Source organism: Phymastichus coffea, unplaced genomic scaffold, assembly GCF_024137745.1.
Source record: "Phymastichus coffea isolate CEN01 unplaced genomic scaffold, Cenicafe_Pcof_1.1 PCOF00243, whole genome shotgun sequence".
Lineage (NCBI taxonomy): Eukaryota > Metazoa > Arthropoda > Insecta > Hymenoptera > Eulophidae > Phymastichus > Phymastichus coffea.
In genome coordinates this window covers 55,227-69,746 of record NW_026707054.1, presented here as the reverse complement: position 1 = coordinate 69,746, position 14,520 = coordinate 55,227, and the positions used below count along the sequence as shown (strand labels likewise).

Below are 14,520 nucleotides of genomic sequence, written 5' to 3'. Positions count from 1 at the left end.
ATCAAACGGTATCACAGCATTTAATCACTTAAATCCGTGTACGTGCTTTTGCGCCATTTTTATTTCACAAAATGAAGAGAAAATTAGTTATTCGCGTTCGTTGTACCACGTTGAAAAAGTGTGATTGCAACGCCTCGCTCAGTTTACCCTATCATCCCATTCACTCATTCGAAAAATAAGGAAAATGAAAAATAAAATAAAAAAATAACAGGCACGAATTTGCAGGCTGAGGAATGCAGAGGCAGTCGAGGTGTCGTTCGCAAGATGCGAAGGGAAGTAGTACTAGCTGCTTAGATCCCGGAGGCAGTAGTGGCAGCGAGCTCGAGGCCACGTTGAGGCTGACCGACGAGGAGGTGAAGGGCCAAATAAGGCCCGACGCCCGGTGAGCCACAGCAGCACACCGAAAGGCACAGCGCACGGCGGCTTTCAACTCTGCCGGCGCCGACGAACAGCAGAACAGGTAGATTACGCTCTCTTTCGCGAACATCGCCGATGGCGAGCTTGCGATTTCCGCGCTAACGATCGCTGGATGTGTCAAGCCAAGTTTTCAGCGAGAAAGAACTTTTTTGAGCGTGACTTTCGGAAAGTTTCTAAGTTTCTCGTTAAAATGTTACATTTATTCACAACATCTTTATTTTACTTAGACTTTTAAAACTCTGATTAAATTTCTGTATGAACTTTCCGGGTTGTTTTCAACTCATTTTATAAGTACATAAAGCTGCTTTTGTTTTCAGCTACCAAAATTGTTGTTCGAAAATTCACCTTCCTCGGCAAAGGAAGTCCTTGCGCAATCTTTGTCGAAATTCATTTTTGTGTAAGATAAATTAAAAAAATGTGTTAATCCTGCAGAAAGGGCCCGAAGTGACGAGTAAAAAAATGATAAATACGAACGGAAGCACACCTTCAGCTTCCTTTTTTCCACGGAAGTCGATCCGTACTGGTCAGGTAAAAAGTTCGTCTGCATCAATCCGAGACAGCACAAAAACGACGAATACAGTAACTTCTCGAAAGTTTGCAACGGAATCGCGCCCTGCGCGACTGCGCATCTCTTGTTTTTCGTCAAGTCAGTCAATCGAGCATACACTGATAAGGAAAATTACAAACGCTTGGGAGCGTATCGGCCGCCATCTATAAATTTCAACACGTACACACACATGCGCCAAAGACCGGCTAAAGCTTGAGCTACGGCCTAGTTCGAAGGCGACCCAATTCGATCGAGCGTTCCTTCTGTTTTACAAGTTCCTCTTTCATATTCAAGCGCTCGGAGAGAGAAAGAGAGCGAGCTAGAGCTTTGTCGCGCTTGGATAACGGACTTTTGATCTCGTTTTAAAATCCTTATTTCTTCCTCGAGCAGCCAACTTTCTCGACGCTCTAATACCACCCCCCCCCCCCCCAAATTAAATCAAAGTTAATTTTCCAGCACGACTTTTCTCTCACTCTCTTGCAGTTATTCGCATTGTTATCGCGCGTTACACCTTCTTCCTCTTCCCCTTCTTGTTTAGTATTCCACAGCCGTTCTTTTGTTCTTTGTTTGTATCAACTTCCATCCTCTCTGTTTCTGTGCGTCGCTTCGAGACGTCGAAAATGATCGTCGGAAAATTAGAAAGACGGCCGTCCTCGCGCATTCGCCGATGAATAGATCGGCGCCCCTCGCGCGTAACAGATGCCCGCGTGTAGTGTGAAAAATGAGCTTCCGCCTTCGAAATTACTCGGGCGGCCGAGCGCAAGAGGAACTCGTAGCTGAAAAAGGGAAAGAAGCACCGATGAATAAGCATCTCGAAATCGCCCCGGGGTCTCGTGCGCCTGATATATGTCTATATCCCCTGCGACGAAAGTCATTTTCAGCGAGTTTTCGCGTGCAGTGCGGAATAATTGAAAAGGAGATACGAGCTGACGTTTATGCGTAATACTTAGTATTCATCGTATATCTTGCGTAGCTGCAGCTCTCTATAAACGTTCTATCGCAAGTAGATTGATACCGTAGTCTCGAGCTAAGCTGCACTATTGATTAGCGTGTGCGTATGTCGGTGTGTGCGCTTCTCTTGTCTTGGTAGCAAAGTTTCCAGAGTGTGTAACCTCCACCTTCGCGCGAAATATCATACTCTCTTGACTTGCCGTAAAATATCACTTTGTCAAACATTGACTTTCGTTAATTATTATTTGCCAACGCGGATAATGATCAGCCTGTCGAATTTCAGAATGTCACGGAGGATTGAAAAGCATCCTTTTATCGGCTATTACGGTATTCTGAATTTGATAGCTTTATCTGTCTTGATGTTTAATTAAGTTAGTTGTTTCGTCCGAAGGGAACAACCGTCAGTCGCCAGATCGAGTTACTCTTCTATTGTTTGGTGTCCGTCATTACGTGTTTTGCTGCGACCAGTCGCGTCTAATAAAAAAAAATCGAATCTGTCAAGACATCATTTATTCGTCAAGAATGCGAAGATTGGACGACGAGGGTGGACAAGTTGAAAAAAAAAAATGAGGGAGCGGTAATAATGTGTACAACATGAATTTCGCTGGTAGCCTTATTTGATAAAAAGCGCATACGTGGCAAATCGCGGATGAACGCAGTTAACAATGTATAACGCTAATTGAACGAATAATCAGAGTTTCGCTAATCGGCAATTTATTGGAAGAGCAAACAGTCTGTCGTTTTCGGCAGATCGAACCGCGCGGTGAATTCTTCGTGAGCGATAAATCAGTATAGCGTCATTTCCGAGTTGTCAATACAAATAGTCGTAGTTTTGCTATGTACGCGACTATATTCCCCCAGCGTTCCTCTTCGTTATTTATTGAATGAAAGTCGCCGCGCCGTTGGCAGGTTCGCAGCGACTTTTCGAAAAATATTAGGATATTTGTCGACTTATCGACGCGAGCGACGAAAATTGTTATTTATTGCTCGCGATGAAAAAGTTTCTATTTAAAACATATATTTTCATCGTATTCCTAAGTTTTAATTACGTTGTAGCTATAATATCGCGTCGCTACATACATACGCACGAAATCCTTTCATGTTTAATTTCGTTACGTACGACTTCGCGAAATTGAGAGTAAAATCAATAAACGCATTATTAATGCATTGAGATGGAAAAGAATTGGTTGTAAATCTCGATTGGCAAAGGGGCTTAATCCGATGAATTTTCATTAACTCAATGGATTACTCAATTGATTCGTTACAACAGCGATGCATTGTGCGTTCTATCTATCGGATGAATTTCAGGATGCGCAAGCAAAAATAATCAAACTGATTCCCCGTAAGTTATCTAAAGTCCAGGTAAGCCCATTTAAAATAGTCAGCCCCAAATCATTTGCACAGTTCTTCGTTTGCAGTGTAAAGTAACAACTTCTCTCTCGTTGGGTTGTATATTTCTCCGAAAACTATCGTCGTTATAGGGCCGATGCTTATCCACTCAGCGTCTTTACTCAGTGGCTTGTTTAGACGTCCTACTGCCTGCCCTCCTCCAGCGTGTTTGATAACAATTAATCGCGGCGGAAGCTCTCCGCAATTATCTCGATAAGACCAGCCCGATAACAATAGCCTACGAGCTCTTCTTGTGCCCCTTAAAATGCAGAGCTGTTATCATATATACGTGCTTGTTAGTGATGTGGCTTGTTTATTCGAGCGAACAGTTTTTCACATAAAAAGTCGCATTCCGGTCGCGGTATTCACTTCCAAGTCGATCTTCCAATCGTGAGAAATCCCTTTTTGATCAGTCCTCTACGGGTAGGACACGCGCAGTGCGGAAAATCCTATATACGGCTGCTTGGCAACTGCAGAAATCGCGCTCCCGGATCGATTTTCAAAGCTCGATAATGCAAGTAAAATGCGATGCCCATTTCCGGTCGAAGCTCCCGCGCGGCGGGTCTGCCGTGGAAGAAAGCGCTGCTCGGTCGTGTGTACAGAGGCGTTCGCTTAATTAGAAACGCACTCGTAAAACACACACAAGAGCTCAAATTGACTATCGATCGCAAGCCAGCGAACGCCACCGCGCGCACTCAACCTAATAACTTTGCCCTCTCTCTCTCTCTCTCTCTCTCTCTCTCTCTCTCTCTCTCTCTCTCTCTCTCTCGCACGCCCAAGACTTTGGTACAATAAAGCGCGTGAGAGAAACTGAAACTCGTCTTTCTCTCCTTTCCGCGCCTTCCCAGAGAGCAGCTTCTTCGGATTTCGTTCGCTCGGCAAGTTACGCACGTTGTGGTTTACAGGCGCAAGCTTCCCCAAAGTGCCAACTATCTGTCTGGCGTCCACGCGTCCACGCCTCCACGCGGCTAATAGTATGCCTCGGCGTAACGCAAGCAAAGTAAATAAATAAAGTCTCTTTCGCGTCTCCGAGCGGATTAGAGGCTTTGAATTCATTTGCCTAATGGAGACAAGAGCCCGAGGAATATACACACGTCCATGCAAGTAGAGAAGAGCAAGCAGCTCCAGTCTCTCTCTCTCTCTCTCGGCGCAGTGCGCGCGGCTGGCGCAAGCGATCGATACCAGCGACTCGTGCGCGCGCTTTACTCCCTCTGCCTAGATGGCGCTTCCTTTAGCTCATCAAACACTCCTCTGTGCGTTTGTTGTATTGCCGAATGGTGTAGTTACCGAAGGGATCATTATACGCTTCTCGAGAATGCTCGGAGGAGGAAAGATGGGCTCTGAGTCGACTCGTCCGTTCTCAGAGGTCTACATCGATTGTTCACTTTTTCACGCATCAAGTCTTTAAACCCAGACATCTACTCGAAGGACAGCAGTCCGTTGTTGACTCAGCTTTTCATCAAATTATAACTCGTCCGATTCTCTACCGGGAAGTTGAATTATACACGCGATAAGATAGCCCTGGAGTATTTGAAAGCTTGCCATTCAATCTCCTCGGGGCCAACGTGATTTTCAGGGATGATTGAACATCCAAAAAACGATTGCGTCTCGCGTTGAAAAGATACTTTTGTTTTGTAATCGAGACAGCCGGCCGAAGAAGCGACAACTGGCTCGGATTTTTTTTTTTCATCATTATCCTGGATTATTGTGCAGCTACGTCGACGAGGGTGTGAAACGATATTGGACTGTTGCGCGCTCGACTGGACGCCGCTGCAGGCAGTGCTAAATGACGTGGAACGTTATGACATTTTCTTTTGATGCTTATCACGAAATGTATCTTTTACTCTTCTCTCTCTCTCTCTCTCTCTCTCTCTCTCTCCAAGTGAAATGCAACGCTGCGAACCAAGCTGATATCGATTCATCTATTTTGCGAGCAAGTTAGTTTTATTGAAGCGGATAGAATTATAATAGTTAATGCAGAGGCATTTATGTAAGAGATGGGTTATTTAAAAATCGCAATTGCACAAAAAAACTACGAGAACTGGCGTTTCTACATTTTTAATGGCACCTTTTATTAAAAAATCGGTGGAGTCATCGAATCTCAAAGTCTGCATTTTTTAAATTCAATTAGGAATCAAAGTAGAGAATCGAATAAAATAGGTATTCATACTAAATCTAATAATCACATCAACAATGAAAGTCCATAAATTTTGGACGAGTGCCGAGTTATGAACTCGATTTCAAAGTCACACAATACACGAGCAGCCAAGTCGTATGTCCGAAGTGAAAACAGCAACGCCCTCTCTGAGTATAGCTCATTCAATTAGTTCCGAAATGCACGGCGGCGGCGACGACGACGACGACGACGACGACGGTAGCTGGAAAACATTTGCACAACACTCGGGCGAATTATGCATTCGTTGTACGTACGCGCAAAACTCCTATTGGCCCATTAACGACAAACCCCTCTCGAGTACCGGAGACTAAAATGACCATACTTCCAGAGGGAAATACCCTTTAGTTTACGCCTCTTTACATGAGAGTCTCGTTAACTCGAGGATTCACGAGGCTAATGTCAATTTTTATTTATTTTCCCGAATTATAATCAAATCGAAAGTGAAAAAAAAGGAAGAAACGAGTCTTGATTACACCGAGCGCGAGAGAGGCTGTAATATCGCGCGAGACGCCAAATTGTTTGGAGCGCAAGCTCGTTCATATCGATCGTCTACTGCCGCTGCGTATGCGTTTTAAAAAGCAAAATCCACTCTGAATCCTTCCCCCAAGATTTTCATCTGCGAGATTATTCTTCGGAGTTAATGCTCAATTTTCATACAACACATATTGAGCTTACATTGTCAGAACACACAATACGGTTGATCAAATACGCGTGCATCGTGGTCATCCACAGATAACAAACAGCAATGTGTGAGACACGGTAAACTGCCTTGTTTACTTACCATTGGATCTTCACTGTTACTCTAATTAAACAGACGCATCATGATTTCTACGAAAGGTTCGTTATATTGTCGCTTCACCGGATTGTTTTAGTGCATCCTCTTGTATCGAGTGCTGAATACCTACGAATAATTTATCACTACGCAGCACAATTTTAACAAAAATATGATTTTTCATTTCTTTTTTTTTTCGTTAAATTCAACAAAAATTGGCAAATCGCTGTGAATGCAAATTCGGATTCTGCAGGTGAAAATATGTCGGGAATCATGTCTAGGTCGAACTTGTGCTCGCAATTTCAATCCTTGCATAGCTTTGAAAATACAAACTCCACTGAACGTGCCAGCTTTGCAATTTCATTAGCTCTGATTTTTCATGCGCTGTTATGTAGTTTTGAAAGCTTAGCAAAGCTTGAAATTCCTAGCAGAAAATTGACTAAAACGCGGTTGACAATGTAATTTATTTGGTAGAAGTTGAATTTGAAGTCTTAACGTTATCGGTTTTCACGTTTTATTAAATTCCGAAGAAAAAGATAAACAAAGATCCCTGTTCTTTTTTCATGGTACAATTTTCTAATAATGCTAAAAGGGCGTGACGACCACGTGATGGATCCAAGTATTAAGTTTTTAATATCTCGTAAAAGCGAAAAACCAAGAGAATGCATGCAATATGAAAATTCAATCAAAGTTGCTTGAGCGCAGGCACCTTTTCACGTGCAATCGCTCATACATTAATAACGATTCTCCGCTATAAACGATTAATTTGTGGAGACTCGGCAACGCAGCGCCGCCGCGAAAGAGAGACATATTGATCGTGCAGTGGACTGCTGCTACTCGCGGCGGTTTTGTTTCCAAGTGGAAGCAGCGCGTTTCCAGTCAGACATCTTACGTACCTGCAGACGCACGCTGCTTCCAGCTGTGAATATCAGAGGCGCGCCGCGTCGGTCTCCTTGCCGAGAAGTCGCGCGCTCTCGAGCCTAATTGCTCACGGCAAGTCCCTTGAATCATCGCCAGGGCGTCTCGACAGCGACGGCGTAAAAGATCATCGGAGCGCGATCCCTGGTCATCTGTCGCGGCCGCGTACAGTCGAGCGCCGCAGCGAGAGAAGAAAAAAAAGCACAGATCGACGTTTCCTCGGCGCGCGCGTGCCTAGTCCCCCTTCCGACCGTCGCCCGCGGGCGGGGAACGGACAGACAAGTAGTTATTTTTAAGCTCGTTGGTAATCCTCGTCGGAATGGGTTGTCAGGTGCAGCAAGTGCTCGCGCTGTCGTCTGTGCACTAGATAATCGATATGGAGGGCCGTGCTATGGCGCGTTACGAGGATTATAGTGAGCGCGAGCTATGGTCAGTATCGACCGATATTGACAGGCTAGAATTTGAATTGAATTCGTTGTTTTCTTCGAGAGCGCATTCCCGATGACCTTCTGTTGTGCTTGTCGCCCCGATACAATAAACTACCGTTGACCCCGTCATTCGCAGCAGCTAACGTGCCAGCAATTCGTCCTTTCTCCTTTTAATCTTTATCGAATGCTTTTGTAATTTATCAATTACCGTGACAAACGAATCCATGCAAATTCCGCGGATCTAACTCGTCAGCGATGAATAAATCATTATGCTGATGGTTAAATGATCCTACTGATGGTGTGCGGTTGAGGATTTACAACTGAAATCTTTCCAAGAAAAGTAAATGCATTTAGTTGTGCCACTTTGAAGAAACAATGATTACATCGTACATACAGCGCGAAAAATGATCGCGTGTATGTTGCCGTTACTAATTGTGTGTATGAAAGCGAACTTTAGCTTTGCAAGAAATCTCGTAAATTAAAACTTGGCGTTTTTCTTATGCCATAAATTAACTGTATAACTGGATCATGACGATCGATCGATTAATCCGCTGTATGCGCGAGTTAAGAGGTAGAATGAACGTTTATTGATTGAGAGTACGATGAATTTGGCAAGCATTCCCTTTAGTGTCGAGAACCAATTGGGTATCCATTTGATTTCCAAACGGTTCTCTGCAAACGTAAGTGCGAAATTTTTTATGCGCAAATTATGTTCACTGTCAAACGCCTGATTTGAGATTACAGTCTAAAAATAGCAAAGCTCCTTCAATTTTAACGATAAAGCTACGGACTGATTCACTCGGTAAAGTGAGAATAGCTGGCGCTGTTGCGCACGAAAACGCACAGTGAAGTAACTCGTTGATAAGTCAGCTAAATTACTGTTTTCACAAAACCAATGACGCAGTATTTTTTCATCTCTGCGTAATAATAATTCTCATGCTCGCGAAAAAATAATTCCCACTGCTCGCGGATGCATTGTCACTTGAACGATTTCCCTCGGTGCATCTCGCTTTTTGTAATGAATATATTGATTCGTAGTTGCAAAATTGCATAGCGACTTATTGAATTCCTATTTCATGAAAATAAACTTTTATGCTCTTAATTTAATTATCAACGTACTTCATCTGGCTTTAATTCCATTAACCTACTTAAGAATACATGTAATTATAAAATACATTTTCCTCCCATTATTCTAAAACGTTGTTATTTCCGTCTCAGTTGTAAGTTGCGCTGAGCCTTGAGTTGACCTTTTATTACCCGATCATGCGATAGTTATATACTGCAACGAGACGAATGCTTCCTCTTGAATGCAAACTGTTCTGTTAAATATATCACAAGTTGAGCGGTAGTTGGTTATCAGTATTATCAATTAGCATTTTAGGATTACGCACGTCCCTTTTCCGACAAAAATCTGCGAGAGATCGGCATAGCACGCTGGCGAAACGCGGCAAACAAGTGGGGGCGTTGGCTGGTTTTGGTTCCAGCTGACAAAACGGTGACGAGTCGGCCCTCCCCGCGTCACTTCAAAAGCTTGCAGCTAAAATTGTACTCGATAGATCCAATATATCTCGCGTTCAGCTGCAGTGAAGATGCACGCGAGAACAGGGGAGCCGCAGCGATGAGCTACAGCTCGTTCTCGCAAGACAAACAAACGAAAGAAGAAGGGAAAGAAGTAATCGGGGCTGCGAGCTCACGCGGGCGAGAGCAACGTAAATACGTAAGTGAAGCGCTTGATGCCAGCCTGAATATGACCCACATTCTCTCTCTCTCTCTCTCTTGTTGCACTTCCTGTGTTATCGATCGTTATCCTCTGTATCCGTGTAGCGCGCATCCGGAAACTGCGATCGGCGCGGAAATGTTCGCCTTTTTTTCTGCCAAGCCTTTGAACGTGCAGCTGCTGCTATTACGAAGATTAACGCCGCGTGAAAAAGGGATGAACAAAAAAAAAAAAAAGAAATCGCGTTCGCGAGAGCGCGAAGCTTTCTCTTTTGAAAAATAGATCCATCACGCCAGAGTCGGTTGATCAGCCGAACGCGGGGTGTTCTTTCTTCGATCAGTACGCATTCGTGCGACTCTACCGTACTTCTTTCACTTTTCGCTGAAGCGTATGGACGAGTCAGCGAGCCGAGGAGTAATAAAGACGAGCATCGCCTGCAACTAACCGACAAATGACAGGCTGCCAGGCGAGTTAAACGAAAGCGAGCTTCATTAGCTTTCGGCCTAGGTGCGATTCGCATTTTTCGAAAAAGGAAAGGGGAAAAGCGCCATTCTGACCTAGTTTTGCGTGTGACTTTTCTAATATCTCCATTAGCGCAGAAAGTAATAAAGAGAGAGACGGGGGGGGAGGGGGGAAACTTTCTCATCGTCAGTATTTACGACAACGTGTGAGTTTCTTACGGCGCCCATGAATCATGAAATATCCTTGCGCGATAATGCTTTTTCTTGCTCTTCTTCGTAAAGTTTCTGTTTATGTCGCGATAGTCAAATTTTATTTACGCTCTTCTGAAGATTACGATGTAAAGGTGTAATCTGAACATTTTTCGCGAAACGACAGTTGCATTACTTCACTTCGCAAGAAGAAACGAAAAAGCTTGTTCTATGTTACAATAAATTCTCGTTGTCAATAGGGATATTTCTTAAAACTCATGATGACTATTCTTTTTCGTACGAGTTCGTGATTCAAGATAGTTCTACAAAATCACGTATTCTCGTACTACTGTTGTACGAATTTAAATAACAATTTCTTTAAAATAAGAAAAACTTTTAGGTAAAATAAAATATATTTCTCATGTTAAAAACATCTCTAGCTTATTAATTTTAATAATGCAACGTCCTTTCTCCATACTATCGTTTCGCGCGCTCGTCTTTTTCGTCTTTTCTTCTCATTCACTTTAATGCACGAATATCGAAACTTTTATTGAAATTGAAAATTCAATATTTGTTAAATATTTTCATGATTTGATATGAGATATAGCCGACCTTGTTGTTTATTCGTAAATAAATTTGCTTTTATAGACGGACTCATGATGTAAAAATGCTATCAATAAAGTTTTATGTTTTCATCATCCGAAGTTCTGAGTGGATCAATCATCAAAAAGTTTTAAAAGCAAGATAAAAAATGTAATTTAAGTTTTAAAAACATTTTGTACTACTGTAAATAACATATTTCGGTAGACGTTCACAATTGTATTGTTTATTTTGAAATTAGTATGGTTAAATCAATAAATTCGTATCAAATTTATGTCAACTATATAATACACTTTTTGAAATTTTAATCATCTACAAAAATCTGCAGTAATCTTTCATAAGTTTACACAACACACATGTACTATCGCATAACATCTGATCACGTGACTATCTTGCAGCCAATAAGATCGCGAATAAACTGCCTTAACTTTTCTGGCCATCGTTTTTTTAAGAAAGCTGGATTGCATCCCATTTTAATTCTTCATCTGGATGAAGCTGTGGATCAAAAATACTTTGCTAAATTTATGTGGATTCTAACTAAGCTTAATATGCAACCGTCATTGAGGTTGCCAGATCTTAATCTGACGTATCACATAACTCAAAATAGCGGAGTCAAAGTGTCGCCTTTTTGAATATTAAACAAATCACTTGGTGTGACGAACTGTATATTTATAGTAAAATCGAACAAAATCCTTACACGTTCAGAGATTTGACGGACAAAATTTACCAAACCTTTTTTTCAAGTCCACTTTTAGCTTCTGCATTTAAAAAGAAATCATGAATATTACACCAGCATGTTCAAAGACTTCTGTAAACATTAATTCTGTATGTTTAAGAAAAGTCATAAAAATGTTACGTACTCGATAAATCTTCTCTGAGTTTTTGTTTTTTTCATGTTTATCGAGCAAACGAAAAGAACAAAACACAACAGACGGAATATAATTCGCGAAGCTCGCCGTGGGCGCTTCCTTAGAGTCGTAAACGGGCTGCGCATAATTCTTCTCCCACCCCCGTAAAAGCGACACAATTCTCTCCCTCTAGCGGTAATGCGACGATTTTATCTGCTTTATAAATGGTCGCGTTATTGGCAGTAAGGTCGACTATCCAACGGTATAATATCGATCGCTTTTCTCTTTCGCCAACCGCGTGCCGCCATCGACGAAAATGGATTTAATTTATATTATATTATCGTTCACGGCAAATTTCAAGCTGCTGCGAATGATTTTGGTTTTTAATCGTATTCTTCGTATCAAGCTTCCCGATAATATTCTCATTCTCGCGGATTATTGGGAATTTATGGGCTTTGCAGATATCTGAGTATACTTACATTTTTCGAATGTGATGTCGAGGACCTCGGTGATATTTCAAAGGCATGAATTTTACATTGTGTGCTTTGAGAGGAAACGAAATCACAGCTTGTAACGCATATTGTCGCGAAGGACATATTGACTTTTCGTTAGGGTTCATTTTATTTGTGACGAAAGGGAACAATGCGTTTTCGGTATAGATATTAATCATTGTTATCGCAGCGATAATATCGTAGTTCAATTTTACGTCGACGGTAAATATTCGATGTGAATTTTGTTAAATACTACCATAAAGGGCTGACCAATGCGTGTTATTCGAAAGCAATTCTATTTACAATAGACTGTGTATGCAAGCACGTTATTGCGGAATTTATTTGAAAAACGAATGGATTTCGTGCAACATTGATCTTCTATTTAATTATGTCGAGTCAGCCGTTTCGTAGGGCTCCACTGTTATACAACAAAAACCTAACTGTTAGAGTTCGTAAAGTATTCAAAACACTGAAGATTCAAAAGCTCAAACTACTTTTCGATGCTACCCAGTTAGCAAAAATTGTTCGCGTTGTCGTTATTTTAACGAATTAAATACTGTTACGACTCAACTTAAAATTGCGATCAGCATTTCGTTCTCGACATATCAAACTGTAATTCCTTTTCTTTGAACTACGACATTTGAATGCGCAAAATCGCAGGTTAGTAAATTGCGGTTAATTAATTAAAGCTCCTCGGAGTTTGGATCTCTTTCTAATAATCATTCGGCGCGCGAGTCTTTGTCTACCCCGAAAAGTAAGTAGGGGACAGCGATAAACCGTGGCGCGAAATTTCGACGTTGGAAATTTAACGATCGCACGCTGCTCCTGTAATTTGTCGAACCGTCATTGTTTAAGTGGACGGCTAGAGGAGAGTTGGCTTCGTTAAACGTGCGCCCCAACGAAACTTCGCCGGTTATCGGTCAAAATACGTCTTTCCGACGAGTTTCAAGCGGATTGTTTTTTATCCTTTTTTTCTGCAACTCGTTAATTAGAAAATCGATTGAATAGGTGTACGGGGGTAAATAACGTCAAAGTTCAGTTGCAGGATTTGCCTTTTTTCAACTAAAGCTTTCTGCATTGATGGAAAGTAGGTAGTTTTCAGTGAAAAAAAAGTCTCCGTCTTTCGTATCAGAAGGACATTGTGCACGAAAGAGTAACACTCGTTGTTTAAGCAGACAACGAAAACAAGCTAGGAATTCCAACTTAGATTCTCGCGAAACTGAAATCTTCAGAAAAATGCGCGTATGAGCCGCGGCACAGTGTCGCTATAAATCTGGAAATATTACCGGTGGAAATTCGCCTTGGCGATTTCCATAGATAAAAGCTCGGGCCGTAAAAGAATCTCGTCCACATCTCTCTCAGTCACAGAGGCTGCGTTTTACTGCGTGTATAGAGCTCGTAGTTGAGGGCCATTGCGCGGCACAAGAACTCGGTAACGAGGCCGTTGGGGCTCATCATGAATAATTCTAACGATTAGCCTCGCCAGTACCGACTGTATAGTTTCGCCTAATTTCTTTTATTTTTATTATTATTCTTTTTTTCTTTGGCATTACAATCGATCAAAGGCTCGTGGATGAATTCATGAATTGGTGTATTTCGGCATTCACCGACGATTTGCTATCCAAGTTTCGAAACGTCAACGAATGAATAGTTTGGGATAAGCATTTGCTTTCAGAGCTTCGATGAGAACTTTCATCAATGCGAGCCGAATAATAATAATTTGCGCATTGAAATAAAGCAAATCGTGCACGTCATGTACCTTTTTTTATATAATTTCAAGGTCGATTTGCTTTGACATGCTTCGTCAACGATCGTGTTTTTTTTATTTTTCGAGGGAGTTCATCACGCTACTGCTACTGCTCTAATCTCGCGCATCGATGAGGCGTGCCGTTATAAACGTCTCGTTTCACTGACGAAGCTTTTTGCGAAGAATACACCGTGACCAATGCTTTTTTCTTTTGTTTTCTTTGTGTTCTCAATCTGTTCGAGTGTAAAGGGTGAATTAATGTACTTTAAAGGGAACTACGTGCCCAATGGACGAGTGAAAAACTATAAAAGTTCTGATAAGAATAATACGATTCCGAGATGTCGTTTTCGTGTGCTTTGTTTGGAAAACTGATCGATAAATATATAGTAGGGTTCACTCTCTCCATAAATCGTTCCATCCATTTCCTCGTCATTACGCCTTGCGGAGTTTGCTTTTCTCGAAGTTTATTTTTCTGGCGCTTTTGTTCCCATGGATTTGACCTAGGAAGTCATTGACTTTCCTTTTCAAAAACCCTTATGAATGAATAATGCGAATTTATTGTTCGACTTTCATGGATAAAAGACAATGCTGCGCTTTCATTTGTGCCCATGTCTTTCAAGTTTCGGCAATGTAAAAGCGAGCGAGCCTATTCTGAAATTAATTGGTCGTTTTCATTCAATTTTCATTCAATTGCGACTGCGATAAAAGCAGCTTTCATAGATCTAATGAGCTCGCGGAAAGACACTTGCAAATTTAAAGTTATTTCCAGATTTTTAAGTTTGCGTACTAATGAAAATTTTTCAATTATTGTTACTGCAATATTTACTCTTCCTCTTGAATTAAAAAATGTTAACATTTATTTCAGGAGA

General features: G+C 41.7%; 1 protein-coding gene across 4 annotated transcripts in view; it reads left to right on the top strand.

Annotated features, from left to right (window-relative positions):
• Positions 1-14,520, top strand: part of LOC131674440 (inactive rhomboid protein 1) — a 52,930-nt gene that overhangs the window by 8,461 nt on the left and 29,949 nt on the right. For 3 of the 4 annotated variants that reach the window (XM_058953132.1, XM_058953131.1, XM_058953129.1), the window contains exon 2: positions 226-460. The gene's annotated coding sequence lies outside the window, so the exon portion shown is untranslated. Of the gene's footprint in view, positions 1-211; positions 461-14,520 lie in introns of all 4 variants that reach the window. The other variant, XM_058953130.1, reaches the window with a different exon arrangement.